General features: G+C 37.0%; 1 protein-coding gene across 2 annotated transcripts in view; it reads left to right on the plus strand.

Annotated features, from left to right (window-relative positions):
- Nucleotides 1-5,715: 5,715 nt before the first annotated feature.
- LOC144237596 (uncharacterized) overlaps nt 5,716-25,986 on the plus strand; it is a 241,932-nt gene continuing 221,661 nt past the window's right edge. For both annotated transcript variants that reach the window (XM_077771279.1, XM_077771277.1), the window contains exon 1: nt 5,716-5,802. The gene's annotated coding sequence lies outside the window, so the exon portion shown is untranslated. The remainder of the gene's footprint in view (nt 5,803-25,986) is intronic.

A 25,986-nucleotide genomic window follows, 5' to 3' on the forward strand; every position in this document is an offset into this window, starting at 1 on the left:
GCGCTGACAGCAGCAAGCCCAGATGCTTGCTCACGAACTGTGAGATCATGACCTGAGCTTAAGTAGGATATTCAACTGACTGAGCCACCCAGGCGCCCCCAAATGATTACTTAACATTTAAAATATATTTATTGGGGTGCCTGGGTGGCTCAGTCGGTTAAGCATCCAATTTCAGCTCAGGTCATGATCTCACGGTTCAGTGAGTTTGAGCCCTGCGTCAGGCTCTGTGCTTACAGCCAGCTCAGAGCCTGGAGCCTGTTTCAGATTCGTTGTCTCCCTTTCTCTCTCGGAACCTACCCTCCTCATGCTATCTCTCTCTCTCTCTCTCTCTCTCAGAAATAAAACATTTTTAAAATTTTTAATNTATGCTATAAACATGAAATGAGAGTTGTCTAAGATAGGTGCATGGTTAAAACATTGTAGAACCCTCACTGCCTTGAATAAATAAAGTATAAATTTCTAATAAGCCCAGCACTGTAATGCCATTTGTAGATTAGTCAAAATCTATAGTCTCATGACTAGCCCTATGTTTTAGTCCTATGTTTCTCTTCTTCCTGGAGAAATGAGATAGTGGATTCTATTCCAAGGTTGACTTGATAAGCCATCAGAACCCTATTGTATTCACCTTGGAGTGATCCTCTCATTCAATGTGGGAATCAGTGTAGTTAAGCAGATTAGATTGTTCTCAAAGCTATATAACAGGTTGCAAGATCATTTGGGGATCATTTTGCTAATATATGATTATAAATTTGGTAGAATTTTGTTCTGAAACCTTATTTTTCATTGTAAGACAGCATCTATTAGTAAGGTTGTAAGAAAATGGAATGTAGAGTTTCCACATAACTACTTACAGAGTCTACTAATATTACCTAAAAGAACCTAATATTAGCTAAGTGATCTAATTGGTTTGGATCATTTTATAACCTGTCTAAAGATATCTAAGTAAATCCAAACCTAAACATGATGAACCCTAATATCCATATATATCTACATACATACACATATTTATATTCATACTCATGTCTCCATCTTTAAGAAGAAGCAGTCAGAAAGGCAGTAAGAGGAAGTGGGAAGTGATACTCTCAAAAACCAGGCAGGGGACTGATTTAAAGAGGGAAGAAGATGATAGTTTGGTGTTTTTGCACGGTTTCAGTCTAAATTGGAACTGTATTTCCTGGAATCTCTTTTGTATCCCAAAGAAGAATGTGCACAAGATTTGGAAGTTAGCAGTATAAATGACACCATTGCTCTCTTTAAAGTTGTCATAGTTAAGTGTGGTGAGAGACAGGTACAGAGATTCTAGCAAGTTCCAGTTTGTCCTTGTTCTTCCTGCTCTGCACCTAGCTTTTCATTTTGATTCCTTCATTTTGAGATGCCAACAGTAATCTTGGTAGTGATGCCAGATCCACTACCAGACATAGGACAGCAGTCTTCTATGGATCTATTAAGCAACTCTTCCTTCCACATTCTGCACTCTGGCAGCTAGATGCACCTGATGTCCCAGATTCTCCTGAGTGCTCCAACTTGTGCACCTGTGTCAAGGTTGGTTTGCGACTTCTCTGGTTATTTCCACACCTTACATCCACAGATCCTTCTGCAGTTGTGTGAGATCTAATTCCTATAATAAATCTTGTGTTTTATAATACTCAATGTGATTCTTTTCCCCTGACTGAACACTGACTAATGAAAATGTCAAATGTTACAAAAAGAGCAAGTAAAATAAAGGAGAAATTTTATTTGAATGAAGTAACCAAGAAATTGTTGAAATTTTTTCATAGCATTTTATCTGTAGCAGCTGGACAAAAGAAATGCCAAAGGAAGTTGAGAAAAGGAGGGAGTAGAGCCAGCAAAAANCCATTCCCCTATTTACTACACTGTTTTGCTACTGTTGGTTTAAAATGTTTATCTTTTTACTAGACTGAAAACTCACTGCGTAAACAAATGGTGCTTTGGCATCTGTGGAGACTAATGCAATACTTGGCACCAACTAGACAATTTAAAACTTGTTTAATAGAGAATGATTAACAAAACAATTTTAATCTATATTGAAACTTCAAACTAAGCTAGGAGGAACTAGCTCTTCCACCTTAAATTGGCAATAGTTTTATTGCTACAACAGTTATATTGGAGTGGATAGAAAATTATCTTGGAAAAGAGCAGGAAAAGAAGAAAAAGATAGAAATAAATAAAAACATGTCTAGTTGATCCTGATACTTGTGTAACAGGACATGTGAGTTATACCTGATTGAAAACAAAGAGATAAAACTACTCAGCCATTTCATGCTAACTATTGATCCAGTGAGGAATTATGTATGTATTTTTTTAACCTTTTTTTCTCTGTCATGGACTCTATTGACAATGTGACAAATGTATGGATCTTCTCTCCAGATAAATTCCTATGTATATGTAGATCATTGTGCTTTCATTTTAAGAAATTTCTTTGGGATAGGAATCCCTGCAATAAAGAAAATAACAGATATTGTCTGTTAAACCCCCATCTTTTTCTCAGTCTCTGTCTTATTTTCTCTTTATCCTTCTCTCCCTCCCTCTGCAGGTCAAATATCTTTTTGGTTTTGTTTGTTTGTTTGTTTTGCTTTAACAATAATTTCACATGATCACAGTTACTCAGTTCAGATAATGACCACGCTCATGGGACATTTTTAGTGATCTCCATATAAGAAGAGTGTATGGAAGTTCTCTTTGCAAGAAACTGATTTAAATTAGTCAATATCAAATTTTATTTAGGAAAAGATTAAAATTCATATTTTCTATATTTTATACCTATGTATATATTTTCTCTTACTTAAAACTGAAGTATAATTGTCATACAGTGTTATATTCATGTCAAGTGTACAATATAATGATTCAACAATTCTACACATTACTCAGTACTCAAGATGGGTACTCTTGATCTCCTTTAACTATTTCATCATTCATCCTACCCACGTCCCCTCTGGCAATTACCAATTTGTTTTCTGTATTTAAGAGTCTGGGTTTGTTTGTCTTGTTTGTTTGTTTGGTTTGTTTTTTAAATTCTACATATGAGTGAAATCATATGTTATATCTTTCTCTGACAGATTTATTTCACTTAGCATTATACCCTCTAGGTCCATCATGTTGTCAAAAATGGCAAGATCTCATTCTTTTTTATGGCTGAGTAATAGTCTATTGTTTGTGTGTATATATACATATACACACAACATAGTCTTTGCCCAAGTGTCCATAACTAAATGAATGGATAAAGAAGATGTGATATATATATATATATTTTACTGTATATCAATATTATATATATATAAACACACAAAATGGAAATTATATCTATATATATTTTAAAAGGTATAATAAAATGGGTGTACATATTTCAAGTTTCTAGCTTCTAGCTTTTGGAAGAAAATTAGAGGTAATGCATATGTTTCTCCATCTCTCATCTACTCTCCATGTATTCTCTTGCCTAGACTTAAAGAAACTCTTCCTTGACTTCAGAGTATACTATACAATGTTGCTTCTGACTTAAGAACTCCTTCTTACAGCCAAAAAAAATCATGTTCTTGTAGGCACATAATTCATTGGTATTACTATATATTCACTTACCCAAAGCACGTGGCTTAATAGAGTAATCAAATAACCTGGTGAAGACCCAAAATGACACTGGCTTGGTGACAATTTATGTCTGGATTGTTGTCCTTCAAAAAATGCTAAAATCTCTGAACACGCATCCAAAATGTGGTGGTGTTTCTCCAATAGCTCTGTGAACAACAGAAACAATTGGTTTGGGAAACAATGGGTAGAAGTATGGGTGATTCTTCTGATGATTAACTGACAAAAATTCTGCTTTCTATTACTATACCTTAGATCTATGCTAGTTGGAGATCTTGGTTTCAATGGAGGAATGCTTTTCATATGGTTTACAATAAGAATCTTATGACTCTCAATAAACTAGATGTTGAGAGTACCCACCTGGCTGTATTAGTCTCTTCATACCAGTAAATCTACAGGTACAAAGAGAATGTCTAGCTTTGATGATTGATTTTGATGATCAAGGGAACACAAAGGGAGCAAAGGGCATTACATCTAGAACCCAGGAGATCATGTTCATATTTCTTAGTACTCATAGGTTCAGTGATAAAAATTAATGGAAGATTGCAGCAATCAAATGCAGGCAGGACTAATAAGGGTTTAGACCCTTTGAAAATTAAATAAGCATGACAATCCAGATGCTGACTGAAGACAATGGGAGTAAGGATGAGTAGTGCAAGAGGGGTGTCATAAATATAAACTGTGCTCTTGTAACCAATAGCAGAAACCAAAGCTATTCTAGTATAGGTATGTAATTTTTTTCCTTTAAACTATCATTTTTCCTACTATTTAATAATAAAGTATGTTGATGGTGGTTATCTTTTTAATTTCGTCTTCAGATGTCAGGATATCAAAGGATTGTGACTATACTAAAAAAGTAATGATCATTAACTTGAGATGAATAAAGGTGACTGGTAGGACTCTGGTCTTCATTCTTTGGCGACAGGATGAGTCAGTCTTTGTTAACTGAAGGTAGTTGGGTTATGGCAAATGTAAGCATACTGGTATTTATAAGTTATGATCTTTATTTATTTGGTATGGATGGATGATAAGTAGCCAAAGGAGTGGATTGTGCTGGATAGACTTCTCTCTCTCTCTTTTTCTTTTAAGTTTATTTTTTATTTTGAGAGAGACAGAGACAGCACGAGTGAAGGAGGGGCCACAAGAGAGGGAGAGAGAGAATCTCAGCAGACTCTGCACTGCCAGCACAGAGTCTGATGTGCGGCTCAAACCCACAAAGCTGTGAGATCATGACCTGAGGCAAAACCAAGTCAGATGCTTAACCAAGTGAGGGCCACTCAGGCACCCCTAGACTTCTTTTTTTAATCAAACAGCATTTATTCATTTAACCACTTACCTTCTTTTGTATACCCCAGGGACTAGAAGTTTTCAAACTATCTTTAAAACCATGTCTTGTAACTGAGTTTAGAATCCACCAGTGACAGACACATATATGAGATTATTGCATCTTCAGCAAAAGTAAACAGGCATAGAAATTTGGCAAATGGTACCCATGAGACTTTGTATTTTCTCAGAGTGTTTGCCAATAAACCACCTAACTCACGCTTTAGGTAGCTGTGATTACCAGCAGTAGTTTCTTGTGATTCTTGCAACTTCCTGAAATCCGGCATCAAACCAGAGAGGAGATAGTAGGGTTTTGTTGTTGTTGATTGTTTACTTCACCAGCTCTTCAAATGATTTTGTGGAGATCAACTTCCCTATATTATGTCCTTCTTTGCTTTAAAAAATCGCTATGGTAGATCCCGTTTTTCTGCTGGAGTCTATGTTCCTGCTGGAATCCTGACTGATACCTCAAGTCCACACATGACGTTCCTTCCCCCTCTGATTTCCTAATATTAATCCAGCATCACTAGGAAAAGAAAAACATATTCTTGCAAAACACGTATCAGATTAAGGATTTTTTTTTCATATAATGCTAAGATATAGCTTTGCCTAGTCTTTTGATTTAGTTCTATGTGGTAATTTAGAAAGGGTCTTATGACCCAATGATTCTCATGAAAATCTAGATGTCTAAAGGAAATGGAAGCCAGAAATAGAACAAGAGGTTAAAGACTCCAAACTGATTTTCCACTATCTTGGTTCTGATTTCTCAGGCATGAAGATCACTGCATATTTCTAGAGTTGGCGTAATCAGTTACAGCGAACATGTACATGAAGGATGGGACAGTTAATCAACACTCTCATCATCATAATTAGCACAAAGTAAGTCCTTACTATGTATTCATAAAGTGCCTTAAGTGAATTTTCCATTTAATCCTTCCAAGCTTCCAAATTTCTTAAGTAGCTATTAATTATCCTATTTCCATATATAAGAAACTGAAGCATCAAGAGTTTTAAGTTATGTGTTCAAGGATACACATCTAGCCAGTAGTGGAAATAAGATACTCAGAAACACATGCGCAAATGGCATGGCCAACACAGTTTCATAGTAGTTTGAAAATCAGAAACTATCAAATGCAAAATAGCTCTTCTAACCTCACCTACTCACTGCTATATCCACAAGTGATAATTGGGGGAAACCATGGAGATTTCAGAGATTGTGGGTTTAGGAGGAGGAAGGAATAAACTGAAAAGGTTGGATGACTTTGAAGTTATGACTCCAGAATTGGACTCCTACAGAATAAAATGTATCAAAGGAGGATAATGGTTGCTCATTCTCCAGTTTCCCAAATAGTATCAGATTTATGAACTTAAGGCATCAGATATAAAAGGTGGCCTGGTATAGAAAGTTCTGGGTGAGGAGTTAAAATCTGAGCATATTACTTGAGTGTATTTATATAGATAAGCTTCCAATACTAGAAATCCTACCAAACTGAATGGATATGAAGAGATTTCTATAATATAGGTAATATAGGATATGGAGGAAATAACACATTTCAAGATGTTCATGTGAAAAATATTACCTCAATGCAAGAAATTATTTTTTGTCAACATAACTGTTAGTATTTTGTCCAACTAGTAAATTTCCAGCTTATAAACATACATTTAGATATATATATGTATGCCTATATGTTGTATTTTGCCCCATAAATGAAATTTTAGAAAAACGAAAGTAAAAAATACTAGGGTTTTAGAATTTTCAGTTGCTTAGCTCATTTGATAATGTTGGAACTTCATAATGATGTTACAGGAAATTATGTTCATGAACCTGTGTCAGTCTTTCACTAACTAGAAAAGTGATCATTCTGTATCTCACTCAATGTTTAGGAATATATTACTGGATGCTCTGGAGAACACCAAAGGACATAATATATAGTCTCTGCCCCCAAAGACCAAAATCAGACTGGATAAGGAAGACACATGTGTAGTAAAAGTTGAAATACCATGCAAAGCAATATATGAACAAATATTTTAGATTTTAAAATATTAGCCTCATAATGTATGGGGCAAAGGCCAGATCATTGGTGATTTATATAATCCATAGCTAATTCTGGACCTGGTAATATGTCGCTAAGCTGAGAAGAGAAGGGAAGGAATTTCAGGTGGGTTAATAACTAGAGTAAACATTAAGGGAAGTTTAATAAACTAAACATAGAGTTTAACCGAGGCATTCACAGAAAGGAATATTACAGATGAAGCATTCATCTTGGGTGTAGAAAAAGGAATTATCAAGCAGTTCATAAGCTGTCTGAGGGACATGTTAAACATATGGTCCTGCCCATGTTCACAGAAACAAATCCTGGTTTTTCTGAAGGAGTTTATAAAATATTTGGTCCTCAACGAATTCCCCCATCCCCCTGTTCACTTGGTGATAGATACCCGAAGATCATAAACCTCTTCACTAGTGCTATACCATTTCAATTTGCTTCTAAACACTTGTGTTTTTAAATGTTTCAGTATTTCCCTTCTGGAAGCCAGTTGTCGAGGATGATTACAAAATGTTCTTTGAAACATGACTAGCAGCACATTGAAAGAGGCTGCTTCAGTGGACCGAATTCATGGCTGCCTCCCACATTTGGCATGTTCCTACCAATAGAACAGGAAGTAGAAACCATATTTGTTTAGTCAGGAAACTTGTATTCATTGTTTGTGCTGGCTGCACAGGAGGGTGAGTGGGTATTTATATTACTGTTCTGATTGCAGGGCACTTTTGATTCCTCATTAATAGTGTTTGGAGAGTTGTGAAAAGAAATATAACAGCGCACAGTTATTTTCATAGACTTCCTTCAAAGTAGTATAATTACTACAAATATTGCCTTAGTCTCCTACTGAGACAATCAGAACCTAATTTCTGATAGAATAAAATGCAAGGATAAGAAAAACGAAAGACTTAAGCCATCTAACACTTTTATCCTATGATAAGATTTTTAAATATGTATTTAGTAGGACCCTCATTATTTTCAAGTGATAATTTCCATTTAGTTTGGAATTTAGGAATGTATTGGAAATACGTTTGTTTTTTCCTTCTTCAAACTTTTCTATTGGTTTCTGGTCTACTCGTGTGTATTGACATCCCTTTTGCTCATACTTCTATAATACACCAGAAATGATTTAAATTCCCAGCCTTTGTTCTTGGGCACAAAGACTCCTGGAAAACCAAATCTTTCTCACACAACTTCTGCATTCCTTCATGAACACATCTGCAGATCCAGGAATCTGTAAAACAAATCCCTTAGGACTAAGACATTCAAATGCTGCCTTGGATTGGAAAATTTTAATATTAATTAAATGCATACTTAATTATGGTAAAAATATTATGTGCAAATGTTTTTATTATTTTGATTAGAAAGTCCTTTCTGACTAGCAGAACTTTTAAAAAAATTTTCTCCATACAATTAGGCATCAGATGTCTGGAAGTTTTCCCTGCAACTCTGAAAATGAGATGGGTTTTTTTTTGTTCTTTGATTATTATTATTTTTTTTTTTTTGGTCCAAGAGTCAAAATCTCCTTTACCCTGAGAGACTAAGGAGTAAAGTAAATGTGTGAGAAATGCCTTGACAAGGAACACTGTGATGTATTATAGTAACTACAGTAACCTGAAGAGCGTAGGAGTCCCAAATTAATTGTTTCTCTTATAAAAATTGAGCTAATATTTCCAAATATTCAGTTTTGTAAAACAAGCAAGAATACTAAAACTTGATATAAAATTTCCCAATTAAAAAAGAGTCATATACTTCAAAGCATGACTATACTTCAGGGCCACCATTAACAGCTTGTAAACTTTCATACAGTAATAAATGTGGCAGATGTTTGGACTCCTGAAGAATGAAAACCAATGAACTATGTCTGAGATCCATGCTGACAACAGCTTTTTTATTTAATACTAAAAGTGATAGTTACAAATGATTCATATAAATTTATATTATTTTTCAGTACTTGAACATTTTATATCCATATCTTCAATTATATATCCACCCACCCACGCGCCCATTCGGCCAGCCAGCCATCTCTCCATCCCTCCATTCATCTATCAATACACATACATGTATGAGTTGAGTTGTTCAAGTCTGAGCTCTGGAGTCAACTGCTGAGGTCCAAATATTAACTCTGCCAACTATTAATGAAGTACCTGTGGGAATTCGCTTAATCTCCAGTGCCTTAGTTTTCTCATCTGTAAAATGTGGGTAATGACAGTTGCTCAAGCATAGAGTTGTTATCAGGACTGAGGTTAGTTTTTGCCCCGCATCCCCAGTAATGTTTAACTTCCTGGGCATTTTCATGCCTGCTGCTAGGGAACAAAAAAGTGATCTCATTGATTCCCTTTCCACCACCAGTATGAGATACTCAGATAAAAGCAGAAATGAGAACAAGAGCCCTCCGGACATGCACTGTAGTGTAAACACTTTATAGGGTTTGAAGAAGACAATTTTGTCACAAAGTTCTTAGCCATTAGAGTTCCTGTGACCTCAAAGCTAGGCTGCTTTAAAAATAAGTCATATGTCTATTTTTTTTTTTTCAGATGGTACCTTACAGACTGGTTATGTAGGCATGTCTTTCTTTAAATCTCTCTCTCTCTTTCTTTCTCTTGGTTATCTATTTCACCAAATGAATTCTTTATATTACAAGAGAATTTAGAGTAGTGTTGCTTTAAATAGCAAGCTTTGAATGCATTCAAAGTATGAATCAATTTATGAGAAATTGATTTACACACAACTTTACAGGAACAAATCTATTGCATAAAAGCTGTTACAGGACTCAATCCAATAAGCTTTAACAAATGTGGAACCAATTGCTTGCCTAAAAACAAACTAGCTTTTCATGACCCCCACTCCCACCCTAATTTTCTCAACTCCCACACCTTTTTTAGCCTTCTTAACTGGTGTGCGAACTGACTAAGCTTTGTAAGAAAATTCCATAATAGTAAATACACAGCCCAGATGCAGAATTAAATGTTTTTCAAAAGAGACTATTATTCTACTTATTGATTGCCTGTCAGTAAAAATTGATGATTTTCCAAAGCAAAAAGCAAACATAAAATTCCACATTACTAAAGGTTATTGCTCTATTCCTCATAAACTGCATGGCTTGTTTTTGTTGTTGTTTTGCCAGTTATTTGTTGGTCCTAAAAGAAAATAAAACTGTAGCTGAAAAGCAGTCATCAGCAGGAAATTCTAACAAACCTTCTTGACAGGCCATCAAAACACCGTTTAGCACAGCAGCTACAAGCATGTAAATAATGCCCTTATAGCCAGCTAAATACAAAAAATAAACAAGAACATACTGAACTCCCCTCCTTAAGGCGGACCTTCATTTCTATCTGCCTGGTTGTTTAGGGTCCATTGTACCACTCACTACTCCTTGGGCTTCTGGTAGCAAATGTAAACTTGTTTGACTTATTTGGCACTGACACGTAAAAAGTACACATAACTAATGATAAATCGTACCTTTCCTGTTCTCTCAGTGTTTAGCTAAGGACCCCAAAGTTAAGAAGAATAGGTATTAAATGCCAACAAATTTTAAAGGGAGATGCTAGATCCATCAGCATTTAAAATCAGTAGGATATAAACTGCTTCTGTTATACTTCCTTCACCCTGTATAAGAAAAGAAAGTTTTAAAATAATTGATAGGATAAATGAAAGAGAACTGGTGCATCCTTAGAGTTCTTGAGAAAACCATCCCTGTGTCCACTGGGGAGCGGTGTGTCCCAAAGACGGTGACACCTGCCTCTGACCTGGAAAGGCAAGGGCAGTCTTAAAGGCAAGGGAGCAGGGTAAAGATGACTGTAAGGGAAATGGAGAGTCAAGAAGTGGGGTAGGAAGAGTCAGAGTTGGAAAGGGCAAGGATATGCTTTACTTTCCAGTGGCCAGAGCGGACAAGCTGCTGAGTAGCTGGGCTTAAGCCATTTGGGAGTTTAGTGTATGAGAGAACTATCTGCAAAGTCACCACAAAAGCAAGAGCCTAAGTGGATATGCCTTTGGAGCAATTGCTGAGAGGTTGCCAAAAATCCAGAGGGAGAGCAGTGACTTGGGGCAGATGACATGGCACACACCAGAATTTCTATGGGGTCACAGTAAGGTCCCATCTGCCAACTAGACAAGGATGCCAGAGAACAACAGCTCCAACCAAATGAAGTTTATCCCTCTGTGCCCCTTCCTCATTCTGGAAGGGCCCGAGGCAACATAGCCAGTTGGTAAAAAGGAGCAGGAAGCAATACATCACTTCCTTGCCACCTCCTCTTTAGGGGACATCTTTATACTGGATACGAGTTGATGTTCTGATTTAGATTTGAGTTGATAAGATATGTTAATACCTGAAAATAAGATCATTATTGCTTAAAATTGGGATATTTCAGAGATATTGTTCAAAACAAGAGAAGTTGGAAGGCAGATTAGCTAGAGTGTGCTTGGAGGACTTTCATGAAGAGAAAGATAAAGGTTTTTCAGATTGGCATAAATGAGTTGACCCATTAAATAAACTGTTACCTATACAGTGAAATGAAGTAAAAATCATATATTTAAAGTCAGGAAATGGCAAGGCAGTGGGACTTGTACAGTTCTCTGAAATAAAATGCCATGAGCATAAGGATAAAGAGAAACATTGAGAATGTAATTTAATATTTTATTATAGAAGAATTCTCTGCTAAAGCTCAGGATAACAGGCTCATTACCGTTACTCGAAATATCACCCACACTCTATCTAGGAATCACCTAGACTCCTGACCCTTCCTCATTTTCTGTTAATTGGTGTTTCCTAAAAGTAGCTTTCAAATCAGTACTCTTTTCCCCCCTCCCAATCTATTCCTACTGCCCAAGTTCAAGTCTTACCTGGGTACTCCTCTGGGACAGCACTACTTTTGACAAGTGCTCACAGACATTTCCCCATCTGGAGTCCATGTTGTGGCTGGCCCAGCTCTGTGGTTCTGTTATTATGACTGTAAGATACACCTCAGCAACAACCATTAGAAAGTTTTGAAAAAAAAGAAAAAAACACAAGGTTTATTACAAGTTGTATAAGGTACAAGGCAAGCCAGGGCCACACAGTGAGGTTGTGGGGAAGAGACAGGGGAGGGGAGATGAAGAGGGAGAGGATGAGAGAGAGACTGCGAGACTGAACGTAGACTTGGGTTCTGCCTTTAATGGGGTCAAGGGTGGGGTACCTAGGGTTTTATAGTTTCACTCTATTCGTGAATTTAAAATATAAGAGTGGGAACTGAAGCACAGTAAGGCAAAAACAGGGCTGTGCAAAAGGTTAGTCATTAGGTCAACTAGGACCTTCTAGAAGGGGAACTTCATGGATAGGGCGATCTGGCTCTTCATCTAGCTGTATAGCTGGCAGTGTGTTTAAAGTGGGTGCCTAGGTAATACGAAGCTTAATGTCAGGCCCTTACATTACAATAAAAAAAGCTGGGGCACCTGGGTGGCTCAGTCAGTTAAACATCCGACTTCAGCTCAGGTCATGATCTCATGGTTCATGGGATCGAGCCCAGCGCTGGGCTCTGTGCTGACAGCTAGCTCAGAGCCTGGAGCCTGTTTCGGATTCTGTGTCTCCCTCTCTCTCTGACCCTCTCCAGCGCTCTCTCTCTCTCTCTCTCTCTCTCTCACACACACACACATACACATACACACACACACACACACAAATAAAAAACATAAAAAATTTTTTAAAAAGCTAATTATCAGGCATTTTACACCACATCCTAGAATACCCTTTCCTTGCCTTCTCTGATTTGCCAATACCTTTGGTATCCTTTCTGCTCTGCCCACCAAGGAGGTCGCCTAAGGCTCTACAAAACATGTAGACTTACAAGGCTATCCCAGGCCACAGTTGGCACCAATTTACTCAGAAGTTACAGCTTGCCAACAGAGCGACAGCGAGAGTCCATGCAACAGCTGATACAGCAATCCATATGGCCCTCCACGAGCTATCATCTTCCCAGAGGGTGGTCAGGACATAAGAGAGGAGACCCACATGGGACTAGAATAGGTGCTGGTCTGCCACAGAAGAAGTCATATGCCCCACAGTGTCAATATTTCTTTAAAGAATTTCATAGGCATCCCTTTCAGGGGTCTTTTGTAGTTAGGAAAGTTCAAAGCTATTGTTCCCCTATCTGGTATTTATAGTTCATTTATTGTTTTCCCAGTCTAAATGCAATTTGCCAATCACGGTTATTTTTACCATAAGATAAATGTTACCTGGTGATAAAATTATTATATACCATCATCTTATCTAGCTTCCAAGTAACAGACTTAGGGGGTAACAAAAAGCTGTAGTCTTGTGCAGCAGGGAAGGGGTTTGATAATCCATTTATCCATTCCTTCCTTCCCTGTGAGCCTTCCCTATCTCCACCCCAAATCATTGATTTCACTTTTTTTTTTTAACTATTTCTGTGTCTTGTACATACTTTTCTTGTTGGCCCATCCTAGCAAATGGTGATTATCTGTTACATTAAAGCACCTCTTAGGTCTAGTGTTAGGGGGTGGCTATTTGTGGGATGTGGAGTGAGGATTGCAAATACATGGTCCTTAACACTGAGGATTTTTAAGCATATTTAGTTGTAACAAAATAGCAATTGTTGACCATTGACATCCTCAAACATATTTTGTTGGATTTGTCTTATCTACTGGATGTAAATGGTAAACTATTAGACTAGGTAATACAGGTATTTTTTTTTAAATCAGATCTTTGAAAAACTACTAGCTATGATGAAAATATGACCTAAGTCAAATTAATGCTTAAGAATTTTAATTGAGAAAATGACTTTTTAATTAGATCAGCTCATGAATTAAAGATCATCATTAAACTATGGACCATGGAATACTTGTAATAGCTCTACATCCAACTTCAAGTGATGTCCTCAATCTAGAGCAAATGATGACCTCTGGATTTAATGCATATGTTATTAGCAGTTTGATCCCTTAGATTCAGTCCATGAATTTTAATCTTCTCCAAAAGATATTCAAAATGATTGGAAAAATAGAGCTGGAGGTAAACAAATAGAGCAGCTGTTTACCAGAAAAACTCTTTCTACCTGACCTCCTGCCGAGTTAACACAATGGCTGCTGAGAGAACATTGTGACTCACTCTCCTTCTGATATTTCCCACAGATCCGTATATCTTATTCTCTTTTCTACACTGCTTTAATCCTTCCCTGATCAGGGAACGAATGTCATTATCCACCCTTGGAAACTTTCTCAGACATACAATCAGAGGCCAGCAAGTTGTAGGTGTACTGATCCATATTCAGCCTTGTTTGCCTCATTCCACTATCCATGACTCTACGGAAGGTTGCATGTCCTAAGAAAATCAGCCAGTTTGAAGATTGGGCTCTGTTGATATCGGAGTTTGATGAGGTAAAAATAAAGGAACTGAAATAGTCTTATCTAAAACATTAGTTGCTGTCGTGAGGAGAGATGATGAGGAGATCATGGAAACATACAAGGGAAGGAAGTAGCAGACATTATGAGAAGGTGAGAACAGTAATGTGCCATTGCAGAGTATGCAGAAATACCAACAGAAAACCGATTCTTGTGTTCCACAGTAACATCATGGGCTGGAATGTTCAGGAGGGAACAATGACCTACAACGCCAGAGTTGGCCTCTCTCTTACCCCGATGTACCCAGATTTCAATTATTTCCAGCACTCAGTGCTCGTATGTTACATATGAAGCAGAGGAGAAAACACATAAGCTCTTTGTTTTCTCTAAAATGTCTGTGGAGAAGTGTTAAAAAGTAAGATAGAAAACTGAGCCATTCGCAAACCGTGAAGGAAGCTGTAGTTAATGTAGAAGTGTGGATGTATCCCTGAGGTGCTGCCCTGAATCCACTGTTTCTGGGTGGATTTTTATTCTTATCTGCTTATTGCATATAAATGGAAAGTACAGGTGAAAATAAATATTCTATGCCTGTTATACTGTCGGCAGCACTAATTGGTGAATGATGAGAACATCTCATGATAATGTAGAGCCAAGTTTGCTGAACGTAAGTATTCCTTCAGAAATGAAGCCATTCAAGTAGTCTAAACAGATACCTGGAAGAGTCCCGTTGCTCCTAATTATTAGAATGTATGCAAGTAGGGATTTGTGTATTTAAATAACCTGCCTCAAAATTTTTATTTCGTTGTATTCTTACCCTGGTTTAATTGAGTGGCAGCAAAGTGATAGATGATGCTGAGTAAAATCCTGGGGCAGATTTCTTTCCAGAAAAGACAAAATCGGAAGAAATAAGATATATTTATTCCCTTGTATACTAACTCAGTGGACTTTCTCTGGAGTATCATTGTAAGGCATATTGAGTTGAAACCATCTTATAATAATATGGTACCTTTCATCCATATTAATAACAACCAACATTTATTGAGTGTTTAATGTACATACAAGCCTCTCATTTCTTATGAACATCCCCATGTCACAGGTACTACTGTTACTTTCATTTTGTGAGAAACTGAAGCAAGAAGAGGTTATGTAATTAGTCCAAGGTCACACACCTAGTCGGTAGTAGAACGGGATATTGAACTTCAGTGGCCTGGCTCCAGAATCCACATGGTTTCACCACTACCATAACTGCATCAAGAGCCTGAAAGAAAGCAGGACTTGTACATATCTTGGGGTAGGGAATGAAGGACTATGTGTTAATCTTCTTCTATTGACTACGGTAAACCATTTTGTTTCCTGCCTTCCTGACTAATCTTTTTCTTGCTACCACTTCCCTTCTTTCCTATGTTTCTTGTCTTGTTCACTGCCTTTGATTCATTCTAGATACCAAGCTCATAGCTGTCTTTCTTTTCTCTGTATCTCTTATTCCTGGTTAGTATTATTAATTCCAAGATTAATAATCACATAGTAATGGATTAACATTGTGGGGTCACCAAAAGAACAGAGAAGAAGGACTTCAGGAGCCAGCATCACAGGTTAGATAACCATTTCACTTGCCTACAAGTGCTTATATGTGCGGCAGAGTTCCATTGGAGACTTGTTCTCACTGTGGTGTACCACTCAAATAAACATCTTCATCTTGAGTTCCAAATTCATATACAAACTGACCTCTGTCAGCATCTGGTTGTCTCAACTGCTGAAACTCAATATGTCTAAAAATGATTCTATGGCCTTTTGAATAGAGCTGTCCTCAGATTTACTTCTGTATTCTCTGTCCTGATCAGTGATACCATTTCTTCATTTGCGATCTACGATCGGCAATTGATACTTTTCATTCATTCAGATCATGCCCATTTGAAGTCGGAGATCATCTGTCTTTCTCTTTTTTTTAAATTGAGATATAATTGACATATAGCGTTTATTAGTTTCAGGTATATGATATAATAATCTGATTTATATATATATTATGAAATGATTATCCCAATAAGTCTAGTTACATCCAATATCACATATGGTTACACATTTTTCTTTCTTGTAATGAGAACTTCTTTTAACTGAAGTATAATTGACACGCAATGTTAGCCTCAGGTGTACAACTCTGTACTGAGAACTTTTTTTTTTTTTTTTTTAATTTCTAGGGGAGAGAGAGACAGCGTGAGCAGGGGAGGGTCAGAGAGAGAGGGAGTCACAGACTGAAACAGGCTCCGGGCTCTGAGCTGGCAGTCAGCACAGAGCCCGACGCGGGGCTCGAACCCACGAACCGCGAGATCATGACCTAAGCGAAAGTCGGACGCCTAACCGACTAAGCCACCCAGGCGCCCCTGAGAACTTTTAAGATACACTCTCATAGCAACTTTCAAATATATAATACAATATTATTAATTATTAAAGAGATCATCTCTTGAATTTAACTGTTCCTCTTTATTTTATTATAGGTGTGGATCAAGCCATGTTTGGCCTCTCTGACATAAATTTTTCTCTTCTCCAGTTACAACCTCATCCATTTTTTTCCAGGATGACAATTCTGAAAATTGAATTTAACCATATTAATTTTTTACCTAGAGACACCTGTCAGTTTTCTATCACTCACAAGAAAAAAATCAAAACTCAAGATTGTTGGCAAGCTCCTTCAAACACAGTTCCTTCCCTCTGTAGTTAAGAATCTGTTTGTTGGTGTACCTCTCTCTTTTTACCCCCTATGCTCATTGGTTTATTTTCTTAAATTCCACACGTGAGTGAAATCATATGATATTTGTCTTTCTCTGACTGGCTTATTTCGCTTAGCATAATACTCTTCAGCCCCATTCATGTCATTGTAGATGGCAGGATTTCATTCCTCTTATGGCTGAGTAATATTCCATTGTGTGTGTATATTCCTATATCTATATTCTCTTTCCAGTCATCAGTCAAGGAACACTTGGGCTGTTTCCATAGTTTGGCTATTATAGATTATTGTAGATAATGTTGCTATAAACATCGGGGTGCATGTATCCCTTGGAATTAGTATTTTTTGTTCTTTGGGTAAGTAGTGCAGTTGCTGAATCATAGGGTAATTCTATTTTTAACTTTAACTTCCATGCTGTTTTCAAACTTAGGACTACCAGAAGGGAGGTGGGAGGATGGATTAAATGGATGATGGGGATTAAGGAGTGCACTTGCTGTGATGAGCACCAGGTGTTGTATGGACATATGAAATCACTAAATTGTACACCTAAACTAACAAAGTAGGGGACAAACACAGTTGCTGTCAACCTATAGCAATACAAACACAAAACAATGACAACAAAAAGATAAAATGATTGTTTCTACCTGTTGCCTATTCCTTATGCCCCAGCAATCCAAGAGCCTAATTTACAGAGTTAAGATGAGAAACTATGGAAGTGCAAACTGAGGCCAAAAAAGAAAGAGACTATTTTCATTTTGGATCTCTTATCCTCTCCAATTACCTTGGGATATCCAATTTCTAAACTACTCTCTACCTTTCCATTCCTTATCCACTCACTTCTTTCATAGTCAGCCTTAAGGACATGAAGCCAGTGATAATGGAAGAGAGATTGATTAAGGGTCATCAAAACCTGAATTTAGGGTGGCTTATTAAAAAGGAAACAGCAAGTCAAACCACAGCAAAAAAAATTAAACCTTTCACACTGCCAAGATACATACCCTGTTAGTATCTCTGCTCTGCTTGTTATGGGATAAATTGTCCTTTCTCTAAAATTCATATGTTGAAGTCCTAACACCCCCAGTACCCTAGAATGTCAATGTGTTTGGAGATCAGAGTCTTTAAAGAGGTTATTAGGATGGGATCATTAGAGTGAGCCCTCACCCAATATAAGAGGAGGTTAGGACAAAGACATGTTCAGAGGGAAGACCATATAAAGACACAGAGAGAAAATGGCCATCCGTAAACCAAGGAGAGAGGCCTCAGAAGAAATTAATCCTGCCAACATCTTGACAACAGAATTCTTTCCTCTGAACTGTGAGGATATAAATTTCTGTTGTTTAAGTCACTCAGTCTGTGGTGCTTTGTTATGGAAGTCCTCGCAAATGGATACAATACTCTGATAAAAACGGTAATAGCTAGTATGGTGTTTGAATGCTTCCTATAAGCCATGTTGTGCTCTTTACTATTTACATATATTTTAATGTATTGGTCCTCACGACAACTATGAGGTAATATGATTTTATCTCCTTTATGTGAAGGAGGAAGATGCAGTTTGGACAGATTAGCTAAATTGTTGGGTTAAACAGCTCAAAAAGCAGAGGATTTGGGATTTTAACCTAGGGAAGGTTGAATGTACTTGGTGCTGCCTTCCCTGCCTCTTCTACACTCATTGTCTCTAGACAAGTCTGGCTTCCTGCACTCGTGTTTAGACCATGATTCTGGAGATGGTTTTTTTTTTTTTTAAGGCTTTGCAGTTGATATTTTCCCTTCTAATAAATAGTATTTATCCTCCTCTGCTCTTGACAAAAATAAAATTTCACCTTCATTATGACACAAGTTAAATCTCTCTTTCTCTGGGTGCCTATCCCACCATGTACGTCCCTTATCATAGTCCCTACATTGATTTTAATGGAGGCATCTCTCTCCCTCATTAAACTGTGAGCAATCTGGGGAGAGTCTTAACATTATATTCTCCTGAAACATTGAGCACTATGCCAGAAATGTAGTAGGTGGTTAATAAATATTAGTTGAAGTAATCCTAACTTTTGATTATAGTCTTTTATTGGATACTTTTTAAGGCTTGTGATGGACTCTATCTATGATTTCAATTAAATGAAGACCTTGATGCTTTGTAGATACAAGTTCCTTAATAGTCTTACTTGCCATTGTTTACTTACAGTGCTTACAGTTCAGCTTTTCAGGAGTTGTATTCTCCACTTGTGAACTGACCTAAGCCAATTTGGCTTTTGTTATTGTCAAGTTATTTTTCATAGATTGCAGCAGTCTCAGAGGACTAAAGGTGGGAGGGTGCAATAATTTTTGTCTCCCACAACCTTGCCACATGGAGGGTGGTACACTACAGTGAGAACAGGTCTCCCTGCCGCACATATAAACACTTGTAGGCAAGTGAAATGGTTATCTAACCTGTGATGCTGGCTCCTGAAGTCCCTTTTCTCTATTCTTTTGGAGACTCCACAAGCACCTTGAATTAAAAAATGCATGCTGAAGAAAATGACAGCATTCTGATGGCAGGAAGAGCTAACCTTCCAGCTAAGCAAGGTGTACTTGGAATGGTGCAGCTCCTGTACAGCATGTCAAGTCAATCACATGTCTTGACCACACTCATTTTACTAATGAAAATTTTTTTCTGATACCTTTTTGTTAGTTTGAAGCTTCCTAGAAAGGATTTCATTTTTCGAAGTACTTGTTAACCTTTGAAGAGGAGACTACTGGTTAGGGTCTTTCAGATGCTATTTAAAATTGTTTCAGTGTTTATTCTTTTGATGTTTATTTATTATTGAGACAGAGAAACAGAACATCAATAGGGGAGGGGCAGAGAGAGAGGGAGACACAGAATCTGAAGCAAACTCCAGGCACTGAGCTAGCTGTTAGCACAGAGCCCAACACAGGGCTCGAACTCACAAGCTGTGAGATCATGACCTGAGCTGAAGACAGAAACTCAATAGACTAAGCCACGCAGGCGCCCCTTTCAAATGCTATTTAAATACTATTTGCATGTGAGTTTCTGGTTACAGTCTTTCAAATGTCAATTAACTGCATAGTATGTAAATTGCTATACACACACATAGCCATTTGTAGTAAAGTGAATTTTCTTAAAAGAAAATTAAAGCTGAACAGGATATTGAAAAAGAGTTTTCCAAAGTGACTGTCTCAATTTACACTCAGAAGGAAATGAGAGTTCTAATTTCTCCACATCCACACCATCACTTGACATTGTCTGTCTTAATTTTTTAAATTTAACCACTCTGGTGGATATATAGCTTTATTGCATTGTGCTTTCAATCTGTACTTCCATCATGGCTTATGAGGTTCGGCAGCTTTTCATGTATTTATAAGTTGTATAGATGTGTTTTTTGTGAAATGTCTTTTATTTTGCTTATTTTTCTATTGAGTTGTCTGTCTTTTCCATATTGATTTATGAGAACTGTATATTTTTAATATTTTCAGAACCTGGGGCAAGACTATAAATATATTCTTCGATTTCCTGGCTTTTTAAAAAATTATAGTCCTTAATTTTAGTATAGTTTAATTTATCAATCAATTTTATCTGGAGTTGAACTATTCACAGTCATATAATGTGATCTTCATAGAAAACCTGGGTGAATGAGAAAAATTATTTTATTCTTTAAAATAAATTTATAGTAAGTCAGAAATTTTTATTAATACCAACTGAAAACATTAAGTCCCACAGAGGGAGGAAATGAAAGGAAAGCACATCTAGAGACAAAAGCACTTGCTTCTTACTAATCCTTAGATGTTATGACTAAGAATTAATCTAACCAAATTTTGTAAGCCCATAATTAGAATGCTTCTTTCTGACACATATGTATTCTTATTTTGCTTTCACATCCTTGTTTTATGGCTTTGGGCTGTCAAAAGTCACTGTGAGTTCCTGTAGCTTTTCCTTTGAGTGATTCTCCTCAAGGAATCATGTTCTGATGGCTTTCTACTTGAAAGTGCTTTTCAAGCTCATTCTCCAAAGGTTCCAACATCACTAGAGCCCTATTTCTTTTATGAATCAGAGAAAGTAAGTATAAGAAACATTAATGTTGCATCATTATGCTGATGAGAGTGTGACTAATTTTTTGCAATCAGAAAAAGGGAAACTGCTCATTTCCTATTAAAGCATAGAACAAGTTTTTCCCTGACAGTTTTTTTCAAGTGGTAACTGCTGGCTAGGCATTCCCTGATTTTTTTTTTTTTTTTTTTTTTTTTTTTTGTTGGGTTTTTTTTNTTTTTGACCAGGTGGAGACTTGATGTTATTTCCAGCAGTGGCTTGAGTGTAGCAAAGGTTTAAAGATTGCTGGTGAACAAAGGATTTTATGAAGAGAATTTCTCAGTGGTTCTATACAGTGACAGATTCCTAAAAGATCATTTCACACATTGTGGAATTTGTTGAAATCTACTTTGAGCAATAATAATAAGGTGTCAGCTTATTTAATGGCAAATGGAATCCAAGACTGACTCCTATACTAAGTTCTATCCTATAACCAAGAGTAATGTTCATGATTCATCCTTAAATTATTGGCTTTATTTTCAAATGTTGGATGGTGGATAGATATGAGATCTGTTTAAAAGTCATATACTTGAAACAGTAAATATTGTCTAATTTTATCAAAAAGTGAGGAAGATATCCTCAAGAAGATAGGCATTGAGATGAGTTTGAAAGAGTGGATGAACTGACAAGGGGAAGGTAGAGTTAGGTGAGGAGTAGAAGACAGAATAGTGAAAAGCTTGCAAAGTGCAGGTTCAAAAGACAGGCAAGGAAAAGTATTGAATCTACTCTGGGGAAGCTGTAAATCAAACCTGTGGATGAGAGGTAGTAGAAGGCATATCACTGAAAGGTGCTAAAATAACTGTTTTGAGTACCATATAAGGGCTGAGCTGTGCTTTAACAAGGTCTACACTTAAGCTACTCCTTTTCCTTATATATGCCATAGTCACATTTTCTTCAACTCAGTTGACACAGTAAATTACCTTAATTATATCTTATTTCCTTTTCTCAGCTGCAGTATTATTTCTAACTAGAGCATCATATTTGATGAATCTCAATTTTATGTTTACATTTCTTTAATTACTCCATCTTAGGCTTTTTTTGTCACAAGAATTTGTACATGATTTTTTTTTTGCCTTACTCTTTTCAACAAACTATCTTTAAGTTATTTTGTGGAAATGCATAAGTTTTATAATCTATTATAGTATTATAACACCTTTCTGGAAGTCCTTTATAGCTAGCCACAGTCTTCCATGTTATCCTATAATTGTCTTTCTTTCTGTCAAACATTAGGTAGATGATAAAGTTATGACCGTCAAAGTAGTCAAGGTCATCATGTCATTGGTCCTGCATGTACATCTTGTACTTTTTCCATATAGGCTGCCTTTTCTAGCCCTTTAGTGTCTATGGTTGATTTCTTGAACTGTTTGCCTTTCTCTTACTGTTATTGGCCATAACACAGTAAAAACAAAAATCTCTCTTCTTTCAACACTTTTTTCCACCAGGAGCTTTACATAATTATTTCCAGAGATCTGTAGTAAGAAAAGTGATACCCAGAAAAGTTAAATGGGTCTAAGTTTACATGGAAATGAGTAGCGGAGCCAGACTGAAATTTCATCTGACAAATTTCTAAGCTTGTGTTTCTATTACATAAACCAAGGTAAAGCATTCGGTATGTTCTATGTATCATCTGGAAAAAGAAAAAGAATGGTACACGGTCCCTTCCCTCAGTGGATTCATGGCCTATTTAATGTGTTAGGAGTACTACATAGGGAGAATATTTAAGATATTCTTAATTATATTCTTAATATGATATTAATCATTTTCTAAATATGAGAATAACTGTGTATAAAAGTAGTTGGGTCATACATGAAGCTTGATAAGGTTTAACTGGATTTAATTTTGACTTAGTAGTGCAATAGGTGTGCTCAATGATCAAACTGGAAGGCATATCTGGATAAAGATTCTTGGAGGAGATGTGACTTCAGTGAAGTTTGCTTTCTTTCCCTATTACTAGATTTTCCTTCTACAAGGCAATTTCTTGAAGATTTGCTTATTGAACTTCGTCAGCTTCTTCTGCATCACTTATGAATCCACCTACTTCATTTGGAACACTGAATCTTTTCCCCCAAAGTACTGGTCACACTGCCTCAAGCCAGAGCTCATAGTAAATATTCCATTAATGCTCTTTATCTACTGTGCAGCCACTGAAAATACTAAACATTAAGCTGTTACCATTTTGTTATGCAACTGTTCCATAGTTGTGTATTTGAAATAATATCTTCTGTGCATTTTTCAGGAGTTATCACATGATTCAAAGTCTAACTCTTTACTGAAGTAAGATAATTAATTGCATGTGCTTATGTATATACTTCTGTGTAGCATTTTACTTTCTAAAGCATTTACAGATCCATTAACTCCCATGAATCCTGAAAGGTTTCACTTTTTGTGGGGATTTATGACAAAATCCTCCCCACAAATGTTGAAAAATATTCCTGCACCGGCCACATGCCAAATGTGAAAGGTAGTGTGGAGTATGACAGTAAATATGATGTAATTTCCAAGTGATAGAACATGGAAATTCAAAAGAAGACGAAGTTTCTTATCCTGGAACATTTCTCTTACTAAAATTGCAATCCAGCAGCTATACAGACTGGATTAGTACCTGGATTAGTGCATTTTAGATATTTTAAAAATATAATTTATTGTCAAATTGGTTTCCATACAACATCCAGTCCTCATCCCAAGTGTCCTCCTCAATGCCCATCGCCCACTTTTCCCTCTTTCCCTAGATTTAAATGTATTGGTATCCTGTGACAATCTATGGCTGAAAAGCCATAGACATATTTCTATTTTTTTGGTCAAACTAATTTTTTTAAATGTTTTATTATTATTATCTCTCCTAGAAAGGAGAGAGAGAGAGAGAGACAGAGACAGCGTGAGCAGGGGAGGGTCAAAGAGAGAGGGAGTCACAGACTGAAACAGGCTCCAGGCTCTGAGCTGGCAGTCAGCACAGAGCCCGACGCGGGGCCCGAATCCACGAACCGCGAGATCATGACCTAAGCGAAGAGATCATGACCTAAGCGAAAGTCGGACGCTTAACCGACTAAGCCACCCAGGCGCCCTATGTTCAAACTAATTTCTCTTCATCCCATTTTTTTCCCCTGTTGCTTGCTATGTACTAATATTCAGGGAGATATTTTTTGTCAATGAATGTACAAAGCTGTCTTTAACTTTCCTTTATCAGGAATTATTTGCAAGTACAATAGATACCTGTGTAGGAATTTAGTCAAATTTATTGTATTTCATTTGTGCATCAATTTTTACAGACATATTTGCTTTATCATATTACTAGATAAGAATTCATGATTTCATATTATGGCCTACTTTTTAGTTACTATTACTCACTGCTTTGCCATACTTAACAAAAAATGTTAAGTTAGTTGTAGAGAATCCCTTTCCTTTTCTTCAGTTCAAATTTTCATCCATCAGTTTATATCAGGATTTAATAATTTAATTTTATTTCTAATTAGGTAGAATGTTCTTAACTGTAAGGGGAAAGAAAAAAATGAGGTGTCTGGAGATAGCATTGTCCAGAGCTATTAATTCAGAAATTCAATTTCAATTTTCAGGCCCCAGTTATTCCCCCATCTTTTTCCTCTGTCATCATCTGCTTGTCATTCTTGGCCCTCTTGGTCAAGACATGAATGACACAGTTGTCAACATCATGTGAAGTCTCTACAACATACAGCAAATGAAGAAGGGAAGTTTTTCCACACTTCTGTTTATTACCAAGGACTCTTTCCCAGAAACTTCCTAGCAGACTTTCTTTTATGGCTCATTGTCTGAGATGGAACCACCTGTCTTTAATGTGTAATTTGCTGAATAAAGAATCAAATGGTCATGACTGACTTTGACAAATTACCCTCTACTGCCTTTGGAACTGAAGCATCTCTCAGACCCATATCCCTGCAAAGGAAGGTAAAGAGCTGAAAGAAAACTGAGTCTCTACGAGCCAAAGAACAGGAGATATTTGGAAAGTTTAAAAAAAAATTACGTATACTCCCTAGCATTATCCTTTTCTCCTTTAAACACAATTCTGGCCCTACTTGATACTTTCTCTGGTGCTACATCACCCTTCCCAATATTTCACAAAATTCAACTGTATTTATATACTATTTAAGTAAACCTATATACTATTAAATGGTTAAAATAATTCATTTTGTAGTTACAGGTCAGAACACAGTTTTGGTTGTAACAGGAAACAGAATTTAAGGGTCCAAAGTTAGAAGATGTTTCTAGAACTATCTGTCCATTCTGTTTTTAAATCTCAAGGCTGTCTATTGGCTTCAACTTTGTCTAGGTAGGTACAAGAAAATGCAGCCCAAATTCGGTGACTTCTTAGTCAAATCCATGATTATTTTGGCCCAGCTGAGTTCTACTCCTGCTCTTGCTGGTGCTAATGACCTCACTGGAGATCTTACACAGCCACCTGATGCTGGAGTTAGTGGTGAGGGGAGGGTCATGTGCACTTCTTAGACCTCCTCCTCTGCCTCTGTGTCCCACACTGTCCTTGATAATCACGTCCTTCTGGCCTGTGCTCATGGAGTAAGTGATACCAGTGGTGGCTTTAATGGGTGTCACATTTGGTTCCAGCACAGCTTCAGATTATAGAAAATTCCATGTTGATGCAGCTTCTCTCCTCTCATCCCTGTTTGGGGGTTCTGGCTCTTTGCCCCCTGCTGGCAGCATACCCACACTAGAGCTGGCCATAGTTTCCCTCCTCACTCCAGATGCACAGGAAGCTTATAAATTGCCCTGACATCTCCCTGAGGTCCTCAGTCCCTAGAGAGGGGGCATATCTTGGTTTTCTTTGGAAGGGTGAAGTACCAACAGTCCCCAATCTTTTTGTTTCACATCAAGAACAGTGTTTCTTTGGACTTAGCAATTTAGAG

The sequence above is a fragment of the Crocuta crocuta genome, unplaced genomic scaffold (genome assembly GCF_008692635.1).
Source record: "Crocuta crocuta isolate KB4526 unplaced genomic scaffold, BGI_CrCroc_1.0 scaffold235, whole genome shotgun sequence".
NCBI classification, from domain to species: Eukaryota; Metazoa; Chordata; class Mammalia; order Carnivora; family Hyaenidae; genus Crocuta; species Crocuta crocuta.